Source organism: Triticum aestivum, chromosome 3A (genome assembly GCF_018294505.1).
Source record: "Triticum aestivum cultivar Chinese Spring chromosome 3A, IWGSC CS RefSeq v2.1, whole genome shotgun sequence".
In the NCBI taxonomy this organism is placed as follows: domain Eukaryota; kingdom Viridiplantae; phylum Streptophyta; class Magnoliopsida; order Poales; family Poaceae; genus Triticum; species Triticum aestivum.
In genome coordinates, this window is record NC_057800.1 from 595417807 (window position 1) to 595433055 (window position 15249).

Sequence of the window (15249 nt, forward strand, 5' to 3'; positions counted from 1 at the left end):
TCTACTATTTTTAGTATGTTACTAATTGAATCAGAACCTTGATACGATGTTGTTGAGTGGTATTGCAAACTGTTGTGGATGTCTCAAATCCTTTTCTGAGCATTTACAGCTGTTATGCTATCCAATTTTCCCTAGAAATTCTAATGTCTTTGCATTGTGGTTGTGCTTTCAGATGGCCAACCGTGCTCAAAACCAAGTGGTTCGCCTGACCCGGTGCCTCGACGTGCCCGGTCATACTGCTATGTTAGTCCGGGTAATGATCGAGACGGGTTACTGTTGGTATCCTGAATACACCATCGAAGAGCAATTCCGAGACTTTAATCAAAGCCAGTATTTCTGCATCGTCAGGATATTTCCTTCTTATCCTGGATCTACGGAGCCCCTTCACTGTTCCTATGGACTCGGGGTTACTGTTGAGATGGCTATGCAGGATGCTGCCTATTCCATGATGACCATCATGCGAGTTCGGACTGGCCTGCTTCGGAACACCGACTTCCGTTACATGCCAGCTTCACTTCCGGGAGTGCAAGGGTATCCTCAGGCTATCTATGCTGACTCCACTCAGGAGGACTCATTAACTCGTAACACTGCTGAGATGCTCGAAGATAAGGACCGAGAGAATCGGGCCTTGAGGTTGGAGCTTTCCAATACCCGTGCTGATCATTGGGCCACATTGACTCGGTTTGCACCTGCGGTGTAAGCTGGATGTATGGATACAAGGGATCTGTATCCTGTGAGATCTGCTCTGCCAGACATGGTGGATTGGCGTGATGTGGGAGGCATCACCCCACCCCGTGGTCCCCGCAGGCCACCGTTTGTTGGTCCAAGACCTCATCCTAGCCCCTTTGGTCCACAAGCTCCTCAGGACCGTCTGTTCCCGGATGATCACGTTGAACTTCCAGGCTATGGAGGTGACTTCTATGAGGACTACTACGGAGCTGTCTGAGTTAGTACTAGTACCACTAGTATTGTAATAGTTGTATTTCCACTGTCCTGCGTGACTTGTGGAATATGACTTTGTGTGTAATCAATTCCGGAGGTGTAGACAAATAATGTATAGGAGCTTGGAATGCCTCCGATGAGATGTAACGTCTTTCATCTTAGTTGTACTGTAGCCTGGGCTTGTACTAAACTATGTATGATGTGTATGACCGTTGGTATATATATGGCAGTCTTATATTACCATGTCATACAGATGAACATCTCTGCATTCCGTGTTATCCATTACAGTCTGCACTTCCTTGCTAAGTTTGAGCCATCCTTATCTAAACCGTTGTCTTGTTTTCTTCTAGGATGGTCAACACCCGCAGCAACCCTACTGCCTCGGAGTAGGGGGAAGCCAGTGCAGCTAGGGGTGAAAATCTGCCTCACCCGCCTTCTCTGGCCGAAGTGATGCTGGAGGCGGAAAGAAACAAGCGTGAGACTAATCGCCTGCTAGAGCGGATTGAGCAGAAAACTGCACGCCATCAGCAAAATGACTTGGTGTCAATCAACGACTTTATCAAGCTGTACCCACCAAAGTTTAACCATTCCGTCGAGCCCCTCGACGCGGATGACTGGCTTCGCAGCATCACCCACAAGCTATGTTCTGCCAACGTAGCTGAAGCCGACAAGGTCACTTATGCTACCTATCACCTCGAAGGCCCTGCTAGCCTTTGGTGGGAAAACTTCGAAGCTATGCGCCCGGTCGGCCAAATTACTACTTGGGCTGAATTCAGTGAGGCTTTCCATGAGCATCACATTCCGGAAGGTCTCATGGATCGCAAGAGGGAGGAGTTCTGCAATTTCACCCAAGGAAGACTGACTGTGGATGCATATAGTCGTGAATTTGGGAATCTGGCACGTTATGCCCCTGAAGAGGTATCTACTGACGCTAAGAAGCAGGCAAGGTTCCGCAAGGGACTTAGCCCTGAGCTTCGCCGAGATCTTCGTCTGCACGAGTGCACCTCCTTTCAGAAGTTGGTCAATAAAGCCATCAGTGCTGAGACAGGCCAGACTGATTATGACGCTTCACGCAAGCACTCCCGTGATTTTGGCTCTTCATCCGGCTCTGGAGCTCAGAAGCGCCGGGTGTGGATCCCAAGCACGGCACTGCCACCTAGGTTCATCCCGAGGCCATCCTTTGAGGCGCCTCGTCCCAACCAGCAGTTTGCACTGCCCAAGCCCTATGGTGGCCCCGCTGCTAATGCTGCTCCACGCCCCAATGTTGTGACTTGTTTCAAGTGTGGAGAGCCGGGTCACTATAGCCGAGAGTGTCCCCAGAAAAACAACCCCAATCAAACTGGGAAGTCCGTTGGCCGTGGTAAGCCCGCGGGAAAAACATTCTACGCCAAGCCGGCCACCACTGCACGTGGCCATGTCAACTATGTTTCAGCCGAGGAGGCTCATGAGGATCCTAACGTCGTCCTTGGTACGCTCCTTGTTAACTGCCATCCGGCATCTGTTCTTTTCAGTACTGGAGCATCTCATTCATTCATATCCGAGAACTATGCTCGATTGCATAACACGACATTCTGTGACATGCCCTCTACCATGGAAATTCAAACCCTTGGCTCTAGATGGCAAACTTCTAGAGTAAGCCATGGGAACGAAATTCTTGTCGATAGACTTGTCTTCCTCGCATCCTTAATAGCTCTCAAGTCCTCGGACATAATCATCATCTTGGGTATGGACTGGATGTCAGCTCATTATGCTAAGATTGATTGCGCCACTAGAACGTTCAACTTACTCACCCATCGGGCAAGACAGTCAATGTCTTAACTCGAGTGGCCAAGCGCCAGCTTTACTCCCTAAATGCCAACCCCCTTCCAGACCTTGAGGATGTTCTGGTAGTCCGAGACTTTCTGGATGTCTTTCCAGAAGAACCGCCAGGTGTTCCACCTGACAGGGATGTTGAGTTTGTGATAGACCTTGTTCCAGGAACCGTTCCAATTTCTAGAAGACCCTACAAGATGGCACCCTTAGAACTAGCCGAGCTTAAGAACCAACTCGATGAGTCCTTGAAAAAGGGTTTCATCCATCCTAATTCCTCTCCTTGGGCTTGCCCCGTCCTCTTCGTCAAGAAGAAGGATGGAACGGATCGAATGGTTGTAGATTACCGACCTGTCAACCTGGTCACCATCAAGAACAAGTATCCGCTTCCCAGGATCAACGATCTGTATGATCAGCTCGCTGGATCCTCAGCCTTTTCCAAGATGGATTTGAGGTTGGGCTACCATCAAATCAAAATCAGAAATGGGGACATTCCCAAAACGGCCTTTGTTACTCGTTATGGCCAATACGAGTACACCGTTATGTCCTTCGGTTTAACCAATGCCCCAGCCACCTTCTCCCAGTTAATGAACTCGGTCTTCATGGAGTATTTGGATAAATTCGTCATAGTATACCTCGATGACATACTCATCTACTCCAAGAATGAAGAGGAACATGCCGAACATCTAAGGCTGATATTGATGAAACTTCGAGAGCATCGCCTTTATGCCAAATTCTCCAAGTGTGAATTTTGGTTGCCAGAAGTGACCTATCTAGGCCATGTAATCTCTGGTAAGGGTATTGCTGTCAATCCCGAGCGAGTTCAAGCCGTCCTTGATTGGACTCCACCTGAGACGGTCAAGCAAGTTCGGAGCTTCCTGGGCTTAGCGAGCTATTGCCGCTGCTTCGTCGAGAATTTCTCCAAGGTTGCTAAACCTCTAACTGAACTCCTCAAGAAAGATAAAAAGTTTGAGTGGACTCCACAGTGCGAGTTCAGCTTTCAGAAACTGAAAAGACGCCTGACATCTGCTCCCGTACTGGTACCACCAGATTTCTCCAAGGACTTTATTATCTATTGCGATGCCCCGCGACAAGGACTAGGTTGCATACTCATGCAAGATCGGCAGGTAATTGCCTATGCTTCACGGCAATTACACCCACATGAGGAAAATTATCCCACACATGATCTAGAGCTTGCAGCTGTAGTCCATGCACTTAAAACCTGGCGACATTACCTCCTCGGTAATCATTGTGAGATCTTCACCGATCACAAAAGTTTGAAATATATCTTCACCCAATCAGATTTGAATCTCAGGCAAAGACGTTGGGTCGAGTTGATCTCGGATTACGACTTAGGAATAACTTACACCCCGGGCAAAGCCAATGTCATGGCTGATGCACTAAGTCGTAAATCCTATTGTAACAACCTGATGTTACAACAAAGTCAACCACTTCTCCATGAGGAATTCTGTAAGCTTAATCTTCACATTGTTCCTCGAGGATTCCTACCCACCCTAGTGGCGAAACCTACCCTTATGGATCAAATCATAGCTGTCCAGAAGCGTGATAAGAGCATATCCCGGATTAAGGAAAACATTGCTAGCGGAGTTGCTAAATGTTTTTCCATGGATAAGCGGGGTGCTGTCTTCTTCGAGAACCGTTTGGTGGTTCCCAAGAAACAACATCTACGCCAGTTGATCCTTAAGGAAGCTCATGAATCCCCTCTCACCATTCATCCCGGTAGTACTAAAATGTATCAAGACCTACGCCAGAGGTTTTGGTGGACTAGGATGAAGAGAGAAATCGCTCAATACATTGCTAATTGCGACGTTTGTCGTCGTGTTAAAGCAGAGCATCAATGGCCTGCTGGCACCCTTCAACCTCTGGCTATTCCTGAATGGAAATGGGATAAAATCAGTATGGATTTCATCACTGGGTTTCCCAGGACCAAGAGAGGGAATAATGCCATCTTCGTCGTGATCGACCGACTTTCCAAAGTATCCCACTTTCTACCTGTTCGTGAGAGTATCACCGCTAGCCAGCTAGCCAATTTATACATCTCCCGAATAGTGTCTCTTCATGGTGTTCCATTGGAAATTAACTCAGACCATGGGAGTCTCTTCACCTCTCAATTTTGGGAAAGTTTCCAAAATGCTATCGGAACTCGTCTCTCTTTTAGCACTGCCTTCCATCCTCAATCAAGTGGTCAAGTAGAACGAGTCAATCAAATTCTGCAAGATATGCTCCGAGCCTCTGTCATCTCGTTCGGAATGGGTTGGGAGAAATGCCTTCCATTCGCGGAGATTGCTTACAACAATAGTTATCAAGCTAGCTTGGGCAAGGCTCCTTTCGAAGTTCTCTATGGACGAAAATGTCGAACGCCTCTTAACTGGTCAGAAACCGGGGAAAGACAACTCTTTGGCCCGGATATGATTCAGGAAGCAGAAGAGCAGGTTCACGTTATTCATGAGAAATTGAAAACAGCCCAATCTCGTCAAAAGAGTCAATATGATCGTAAACATAAGCTAATGACTTATGAAGTCGGCGAGAAGGCTTACCTTCGGGTTACACCGTTAAAGGGAACCCATCGTTTCGGTATTAAAGGCAAATTGGCTCCTCGTTATATCGGACCCTTTCGCATTCTTGCCAAACGAGGAGAAGTTGCCTACCAATTGGAACTACCTTCGCATCTTTCCAGGGTTCATGATGTCTTCCACGTTTCTCAACTCAGGCGTTGCTTCGCGGATCCTATCCGTGGAGTGGACCACGAAACGTTGATCTACAAGATGACCTCTCATATCGGGAATATCCCATTCGTATCCTTGATCAAGCCGAGCGTACCACTCGACGTCATAATATCAAGTTTCTCAAGGTTCAATGGTCACACCATTCCGAGAAAGAAGCCACTTGGGAAAGGGAGGATCGTCTTCGACTCGAGTACCCCACCTTCTTCCCGGAGGATCCTAAATCTCGGGACGAGATTCTTTTGAGTGGGGGTGAGTTGTCACACCCTAGTTAGTTCAAGTATTAGAGTGTGCATCATGTTTAAATTCCTCTTAAATTTGAAATGGGGAAGACAGAACCCCAGCACCCCCTGGAAACAACTAGGGTTCACTAAAATTATTTTCAATGAACCTGAAATGCCCTTCTAAAAAGTTCACTCTCTTTGTCTTGGGTTAGAACCTCTGGCAAAATTGGTGCACAATTTTCTAGGTCAATAGAAGGTCATTGAATTAATTCATAAGTATTTGAATTTGGGCATTTAAATGCTATAAAATAATTTAAATACTCAAATAATTCTGGAAATAAGTGTGGGCTGTTGGAAATATTCTAAACAGAGCCCACAATTATTTTCAGGATTTTTGGAAACGTTTTAGTATTTTTAATAAAGCCCAACAGTTGCAGTTAAATAGAAAAAGAAAACAAATTAGAAAAAGAGAGAGAGGGAGAAGCCCACCTGGGCCTTACCTATGCTGGCCCGGCCCACCTGGCCTGTGCCAGTCGTCACCCACCTCTGCCAGTAGGCAGAGGCGTGTCGCCGGCGCGTGCTCCCGCGGCCACCTCCTGCTTCCACCTCCTGCTGCCTCCTCGTCCCCATCCGAGCGCCACGGAGACGCCCAGCACCTCCCTGCACTCCTCCCCTCTCTCCCCCTCATCTCCCTCACACTCTCCCGCGATGGCCGAGCGCGATCCTCGCCGCCGTTCGCCGTAGTTGCCACCAGAGCCACCCCCTCGTCTCCCTGACGTGCCCGCGAGCTTCGCCTCCATCGTCTACGCCTCCTCGTCGACTCACGCAATGCCGGACGCCTCCAAGCGCCTTCCCGATGCCTTCTTCTTCCTCGGTCCGCCGAGATCACCGGCAACGCCCCGACGACGTCCGACCTCCCCCGAGCCCGCTGAGACACGTTCTGCAACCACCGTGAGCTTCTCTACCGATCCCCCCTCTTATCTGCTTCGTTTGCTCGCCGTAGACGTCGCCCCCTTGCTCACCGTAGCACGCCGCCGCGCGAGCTCAACGCCGGCCTCACTCCGGTGACCATTTGGTCAAGCGCGGGTGCTTAACGCACTCACCGCACCTCGCAGCGCCTCGCTAGCACGTCCGTTTTCCCCCTAGCTCGCTGCAGCAGCAAAACCACCAACGGCCGAGCTCCGGCCGCCGCCCGGCTCGACGCCGTCATCGTTCCCGGCCACCCCAGCACCAACCAATGCCACCAATGGATGCGCCACACCTCTAGCTACCCGTAGCACCCACCCGCACATCGAACCGTGGCCGGAGCAGCGTTTCCGACGCTCTCCGCCGTCTCGGCCTCGCCGGCGGCTCAACACCGGCGGGATTAACCCCTGCTGACCAGGGGTTTGACCCCAGTTTGACCCCGCCTGAGTCACTGATAGGTGGGGCCGGCTCCTAACTAAATTAGATTAGTTTTAATTAGAGCTAATCACTCTGTTAGAGGTTAATGACATCGTTAACTAACCCTCTCTCACTGACATGTGGGCCCAGGGCCTAACTAACCCCGTTTAGTGCTAACTAAACACTAACTAACTCTGTTAGTTAGCTGAGAGACTGACAGAAGGGGCCCACCAGTCAGGTTTGACCTGGGCTGGTGCATTAATTCAATTACTGGATTTATTCTTTAATAGGAAATTCTAGAAAATAGTCAAAACTTCTAAAAATCATAGAAAATCAACCATAGCTCCAAATGCAAAGATTTATATGTGAAAAATGATCAGAAAAATTCAATATATCCATCTGTAATGGTTTCATGCATGACAAAATAAGTTAACCTTGCTGTTTAAACAGGATAAGGTTATGCACTAATAAGGCCATGTTTAATGAGCTAATATTTGAATCTTTGATTCAAATGAGTTCATCCCCTTCTGTTTTAGCTTGCATTAGGCCAAGACACTTTCATCTTGCCATGTCATAGCATGCATCATATTGTTGCATATTGCCATGTGTTGATTATGTTCGGTGTGTCTTTCGTGGTAGGTTCTGCCTCCGAGGATAACCCCGAGTATCCGTCTGAAGGGCAGTACCCTACTACCACTACAACAGGCAAGCAACCCATTGATCATTCCGATACAAAACCATGTTCTCGCTTCTGCTCTTGTTTACTGCATTAAGACAACGCGATTCAAACTGCTGTGTGCTACGGTAGTTGAACCCTTATCCTCTGCATGACCTGTCATTGCCACAGTAACTAGATGAAACCCACTAGCATGTGTAGGAGTTGTTTGAGCCATGTATGTGATTCCTACCTTGCTATGCCTGCTATGCTTAGAGTTGTGTCAGGTCTGGTTCATCTGGGTGATGGGCTAGAGTGATATGATTATGTCGGTAATGTGAGGGATGTGTTGAACATGTTTTGGTAAAGGTATCAATGAGAGGCCATGTAGGAGTACATGGTGGGTTGTTTCATTGAGACCGTCCATAAGAACTGAGATCTGTATGCGTGATTTAAGATTCAGCTACTACCACACATTGGGCCCTGAAATATGACCCCGCTCGACTTACTGACCCCTCTCGTCCTCTGTCCAGGAGTTGCAACTAGTTTCTGGTGTTTGTAGGTTATGTGTTGGCGGCCGTGCGTAGCGCTGACCCTAGGGGTGGGCTATGATGCGGTAGATACACTGTGGCCGGGTATGTCGGGCGCCCGTTTGGCGTCTCGGGACTCTGTACACATTGTTCGGGGCCGCTGAGGACACCCCGGCCGGATTTCCTTGTGGATGGAACCTGAATAGGCGATAAACCTGGACTAGATACTTGTGAGGTTAGTCAGGTCGTGGTCTACACCCACGTTGGTTTTCGCCTGAAGTCTGCCGAGCACATGTCGTGTGCAGACGCTAAGTGGTGGAAACATGTGTGACGAAGTACACCCCTGCAGAGTATAAAACTATTCGAATAGCCGCATCCGTGGTAAAGGACTACTTGGTTGCCTATACAGTTCATAGACAAGTTAATGGATACTACTAAAAGACTCAAGATAAGTGTGAGTACCGAGGATGGCCCTCTCGTAGGATGACGAGGGAGGATCCCCGGTGGAGTATTGTGTTGGTGAGTAGTGGACTCGTGTGCGAAAACTATTTTACTAGTGGAGTTCCGTAGGATAGCTTAGCCAAGAGTCAAAGCTGGCTTGCTGCAATAACCCCACCACCTTCTTGAGAATGAGCATGTATAGTAGGTTCTGTTGTAAGACTTGTTGAGTACCTTTGTACTCATGTTTGCTTAATTACTGTTTTCAGACGACAACAACGCCCCCTTCGATGGGTTCTATGTAGACCTTGACGTCGACAAGTGACTAGCCACCCAGGTGGTGATCCTGGCCATGGAGGGCCCTATGTAGATAGACAGGCTTCGGGAAGCCTTCTTTCTTTCTAGTGTCTGTACTCAGACTAGTTGCTTCCGCTTGTGCTTGTATGATTGTATGACTTGAGTGTCGAGTCTTGTGACCCCTATCTGTATGAACATGTTATGTATGGCTCTTTGGAGCCTTTAAATAAAGTACTTGAGTTGTAGAGTTTTGTTGTGATGCGATGTTGTATGTACTCATATCGGGCATATTGTATGTATGATTTAAATGCTTGGTATGGGTGGGATCCGACAATCTAGTTGTTTATCCTTGGCAGCCTTTCTTATGGGGAAATGTAGTCTAGTGTTCCTTGAGCCATAGTAGTCCGCTACAGCCCGGTTCACCGGAGTCCTGCTAGCCCAGCACTACTGCTTAGGACACTTGACTGGCCGGCATGTGTTTCACATCGTTCCTATGTCTGTCCCTTCGGGGAAATGTCACGCGGTGACTTCCGGAGTCCTGCCTAGCCTGCTACGGCCCGGGTTCCCCGGAGCCCTATTAGCCCAGTGCTACAGCCGGGAATCACTCGCTGATGACCGACATGCTCGATGTGATTCATGTATGCCTGTCTCCATAGGTCTGTGCCGCTTTGGGTTCACGACTAGCCATGTCGGCCCGGGTTCTCTGTCATATGGATGCTAGCGACACTATCATATACGTGAGCCAAAAGGCGCAAACGGTCCCAGGCCATGGTAAGGCGACACCCGTGGGATACCGTCGTGAGGCCGCAAAGTGATATGAGGTGTTACCGGCTAGATCGATGTGGCTTGGAATCGGGGTCCTGACAAGATACTAGCATCATGCTCCTCTTACTATGTGTCGATCACCGGAGAAATTACATACCCTGTACCTCATCGAGCCGCTTGTTGACAAGCATGATGTCGGCATCTGCCGCATCAAGTTGCCGCTTCAGCTCAGCAAACTCACCAGTCCGGCTAGCCACCGGACCTTCAGCCACCTGCACATGAAGGCGGCCTGATTATTACCTGGGACTATGATCCTCTGTTGTCATCGTCCTCGACGGCAACCAGAGTCTCAGGGGCTACTATCTGCATAGGGCACACCTAACGTGTACAGTACTATCAAAAACATACACTATTTCACGTACCTCAAAGCCTTTTAGCAGACTCATAAAAGCTTCATGCAACCCGCTTTCGGCGGATGAAATCCTCTCAATCACCGTACCCATTATCGTACGATGCGCTTCTGAGATGGCCGCTTGCTCCAGAAGATCCTTCAGTGCGTCCGATCGCACACCGGACGGTTCCGGACTCTTTCTGTTGATCTCTTTAGGAGCCGAATACCGAGGACTTCGGGTGGCCGAAGGATTACCCTCTGGCCTTGGCGGATCAGGAGGAACCCTCCGCGACGACACTTCAGGGTCGCCCGCCTCATGAGGCGGGGTGGCATGGGGAGGTGTTTCGCTCTTCATCATCTTCGGAAGAAGATCCCTTGAAGACGAACTCTGTCGAGAAGGGCTACGATCCGAACTACATGATATATGCTTCAATTATTGTCTTCAGAAGTAATGTAGGATATTTTTACTATTAGGTACTTTTTGTTTACTTACAGCTCGGTAGAGGGATGATCCCCTTGCGGGCACTGTGCGGCAAGAGTACCCTCGGAGGCAGGACCCTCTGGCGAAGATTTCTTCCCCCGTTTGGAAACCTTTGTTTCCGGGTCTTCAAAGGTGGTCCTCTTCCTTCCTTGGGGAGAGTGAATTTCAGATTCTTCTCCCTGGTTATCCTCCTTCGTGGAGGCGCTAATTCCCCCGGTTCTGATGAATAATGAGTGAGGCCTGCTTTCAGCCTCTTTATTCCCCCCTTTATCTTCCACTGAGGGCGCCTGATAAGGCGCCGGCTCGAGCATTCTAGCTAGTACTAGATCGGCCGAGCCTTCGGGAAGGGGGCCGAACACCTGATCATCTTCGCCTTTGTTACCCAGTCCTAGTCAAAGAGCGACTTTTCAGAATGATGTTGTGATAAATAAAAAGATAGCGTGTTCGGCCACGGGATTACTTACTTGGGTATCTGGGCGATTACAGCTCAGACCCGCATCCTCGATGGTGTCCGGACACTTTATTTGTGGTCCAAAGAACAATTTGTACATCTCTTCGAGCGTCATTCCGAGGAAGTGCTGAATAGTTCGCGGTCCTTCCGGGTTGAATTCCCACATACGGAGGGGTCAATGTTTGCAAGGCGGGACTCGACGAACTAGCATGACTTGCATTACCGTGACCAGACTGACATCTCTCTCGAGGATATCTCGGATGCGACTCTGCAATATCGGCACATCATTTACTGGCCCCTAGTCCAGCCCCTTGTTGATCCATGATGTTAGTTGTGGCAGGGGGGCGAACGAAAGGCAGGGGCGGCCACCCACTTGGTACCCCGGGGAGCTGTGATATAAAACCACTCCCGTTGCCATAAACTGGACACCTCCGGGAAGGAACCTTTTGGCCACGAAACATCGGCGCCTTTGCTTATTACAGCACCTCCGCACTCTGCGTGTCGCCCCTCAATCATCTTCGGCTTCACATTGAAAGTTTTGAGCCATAGGCCGAAGTGTGGGGTAATGTGGAGGAAGGCCTCACACACGACGATGAACAACGAGATGTGAAGGATGGAATCCGGGGCCAGGTCATGGAAATCCAGCCCATAATAGAACATGAGCCCCCTAACAAAGGGATCCAGAGTGAGGTCTAGCCCTCGAAGGAAGTAAGAGACGAATACAACGCTCTCGCCGGGTTCGGGAGTGGGAATGACCTGCCCTCGATCAGGCAGCATGTGCGAGATTTCGAAGGTCAAATACCTGGCCTCTCTTAGCTTCTGGATGTCTTCCTCTGGCCTTGAAGGTTGGATCCGGACATGGTTCAAGGTCCGAAGCGCCTGACCTGAGCCTTGGGTGTTGGAACTCGAGGAGGGGGAAGGATTCGATTGAGTACGAGAGGGAAAAAAGGACAGGCCTTGGCCTCTTTATAAAGAGGGTGAATATCAAGCGTCCTCCTCGTAGCCGTTTGGGACTTGCCTAAAATCAAGGAGTCATACCAATGGGCACGATTGGGTTACTCACGTCCGTATTGATGAGAATCCCGTAATAAGGGGGACACAATCGCTGCTTCGACAAGACGTGTCAAGAAAACTGCCTCGTGATTTGTGCAGTGCTGGTTGAGAAAAACGGTTTGAATAATGACCGGGCCATGGCATGATGACATGTTGCTAAACGTGTCACCATATTAGATTTGTGGAGATATTATTCTCTCTACGGTGGTATGTGGAACTTGTTTTGCAGAGTCGGACACTATCCTTGTGTTCAAAATCTTCTATGGAGTATTCGGAGGAAGAACCCGCCTTGCAATGCCGAAGACAAATCTGCGCGCCGGACTCATCGTCATTGAAGCCTGGTTCAGGGGCTACTGAGGGAGTCCTGGATCAGGGGGTCTTCGAACAGCCGGACTATATCCTTTGGCCGGACTGTTGGACTATGAAGATACAAGATTGAAGACTTCGTCCCGTGTCCGGGTGGGACTTTCCTTGGTGTGGAAGGCAAGCTTGGCAATACGGATATGTAGATCTCCTCCTTTGTAACCTACTCTGTGTAAGCCTAGCCCCCTCCGGTGTCTATATAAACCGGAGGGTTTAGTCCGTAGGATAACAACAATCATATCATAGGCTAGCTTCTAGGGTTTAGCCTCTACGATCTCGTGGTAGATCAACTCTTGTAATACTCATATCATCAAGATCAATCAAGCAGGAAGTAGGGTATTACCTCCATCGAGAGGGCCCGAACCTGGGTAAACATCGTGTCCCCCGCCTCCTGTTACCATCCGCCTTAGACGCACAGTTCGGGACCCCCTACCCAAGATCCGCCGGTTTTGACACTGACAAGTATGCTGTTAGAGTGGCTACTAGAACATGTAAAATGACTCAGGAACCTTTGTATCCTGAAGGCCACCCTAAGAGAATTGGGCAAGATTCTCAGAGAAATAATATAGATGCACCTAGTCCTTCTAAAAGGAAGAAAAAGAAAAATGACAGGACTTTGCATGCTTCTAGTGAACCTATTGCTGAAACACCTGAGAATCCAAATGATATTTCTATTTCTGATGTTGAAACGCAACCTGGTAATGAACATGAACCTAGTGATAATGTTAATAATAATGTTCATGTTGATGTTTGATAACCCACAGGTATAGGGGATCGCAACAGTTTTCGAGGGTAAAGTATTCAACCCAAATTTATTGATTCGACACAAGGGGAGCCAAAGAATACTCTCAAGTATTAGCAGCTGAGTTGTCAATTCAACCACACCAGGAAACTTAATATCTGCAGCAAAGTATTTAGTAGCAAAGTAATATGATAGTAGTGATAACGGTAACAAAAGGTAACAGTAGTAAAAGTAATGTTTTTGGTATTTTGTAGTGATGATAGCAATAGCAACGGAAAAGTAAATAAGCGAAGAACAATATATGGAAAGCTCGTAGGCAATGGATCGGTGATGGAGAATTATGCCGGATGCGGTTCATCATGTAACAGTCATAACCTAGGGTGACATAGAACTAGCTCCAATTCATTGATATAATGTAGGCATGTATTCCGAATATAGTCATACGTGCTTACGGAAAAGAACTTGCATGACATCTTTTGTCCTACCCTCCCGTGGCAGCGGGGTCCTTACGGAAACTAAGGGATATTAAGGCCTCCTTTTAATAGAGAACCGGAACAAAGCATTAACACATAGTGAATACATGGACTCCTCAAACTACGGTCATCACCGGTAAGTATCCCGATTATTGTCACTTCGGGGTTAACGGATCATAACACATAATAGGTGACTATAGACTTGCAAGATAGGATCAAGAACACTCATATATTTATGAAAACATAATAGGTTCAGATCTGAAATCATGGCACTCGGGCCCTAGTGACAAGCATTAAGCATAGCAAAGTCATAGCAACATCAATCTCAGAACATAGTGGGCACTAGGGATCAAACCCTAACAAAACTAACTCGATTACATGATAGATCCCATCCAACCCATCACCGTCCAGCAAGCCTACGATGGAATTACTCACGCACGGTGGTGAGCATCATGAAACTTGGGATGGAAGATGGTTGATGATGACGATGGCGACGGATTCCCCTTTCCAGAGCCCCGAACGGACTCCAGATCAGCCCTCCCGAGAGGTTTTAGGGCTTGGCGGCGGCTCCGTATCGTAAAACACGATGATTTCTTCTCCCTGATTTTTTTCTCCCCGAAACACAATATAGGGAGTTGGAGTTGGAGTCGGAGAGGCAACAGGGGGCCCACAAGGTAGGGGGCGTGCCTTCGGGGGGCAGGCGCGCCCCCCACCCTCGTGGAGAGGTGGTGGGCCCCCTGGCCTTCATCTTTTGCAGGTATTTTTCATATTTTCTGAAAAGTCGCTCCGTGAAGTTTCAGGTCATTCCGAGAACGTTTGTTTCTGCACATAAATAACACCATGGTAATTCTGCTGAAAACAGCGTCAGTCCGGGTTAGTTCCATTCAAATCATGCAAGTTAGAGTCCAAAACAAGGGCAAAAGTGTTTGGAAAAGTAGATACGCCGGAGACGTATCAACTCCCCCAAGCTTAAACCTTTGCTTGTCCTCAAGCAATTCAGTTGACAAACTGAAAGTGATAAAGAAAAACTTTTACAAACTCTGTTTGCTCTTGTTGTTGTAAATATGTAAAGCTAGCATTCAAGTTTTCAGTAAAGATTATAACTAACCACATTTGCAATAACGCATAGGTCTCAAGTTTACTCATATCAATAGCATAATCAACTAGCGAGCCATAATAATAAATCTCGGATGACAACACTTTCTCGAAACAATCATAATATGATATAACAAGATGGTATCTCGCTAGCCCTTTTTGAGACCGCAAAACATAAATGCAGAGCTCCTTTAAAGACCAAGGACTGACTAGACATTGTAATTCATGGTAAAAGAGATCCAGTCAAGTCATACTCAATGTAAACTAACAGTAATGAATGCAAATGATAGCGGTGCTCTCCAACTGGTGCTTTTTAATAAGAGAATGATGACTCAGCATAAAAGTAAATAGATAGGCCCTTCGCAGAGGGAAGCAGGGATTTATAGAGGTGCCAGAGCTCGGTTTTGAAATAG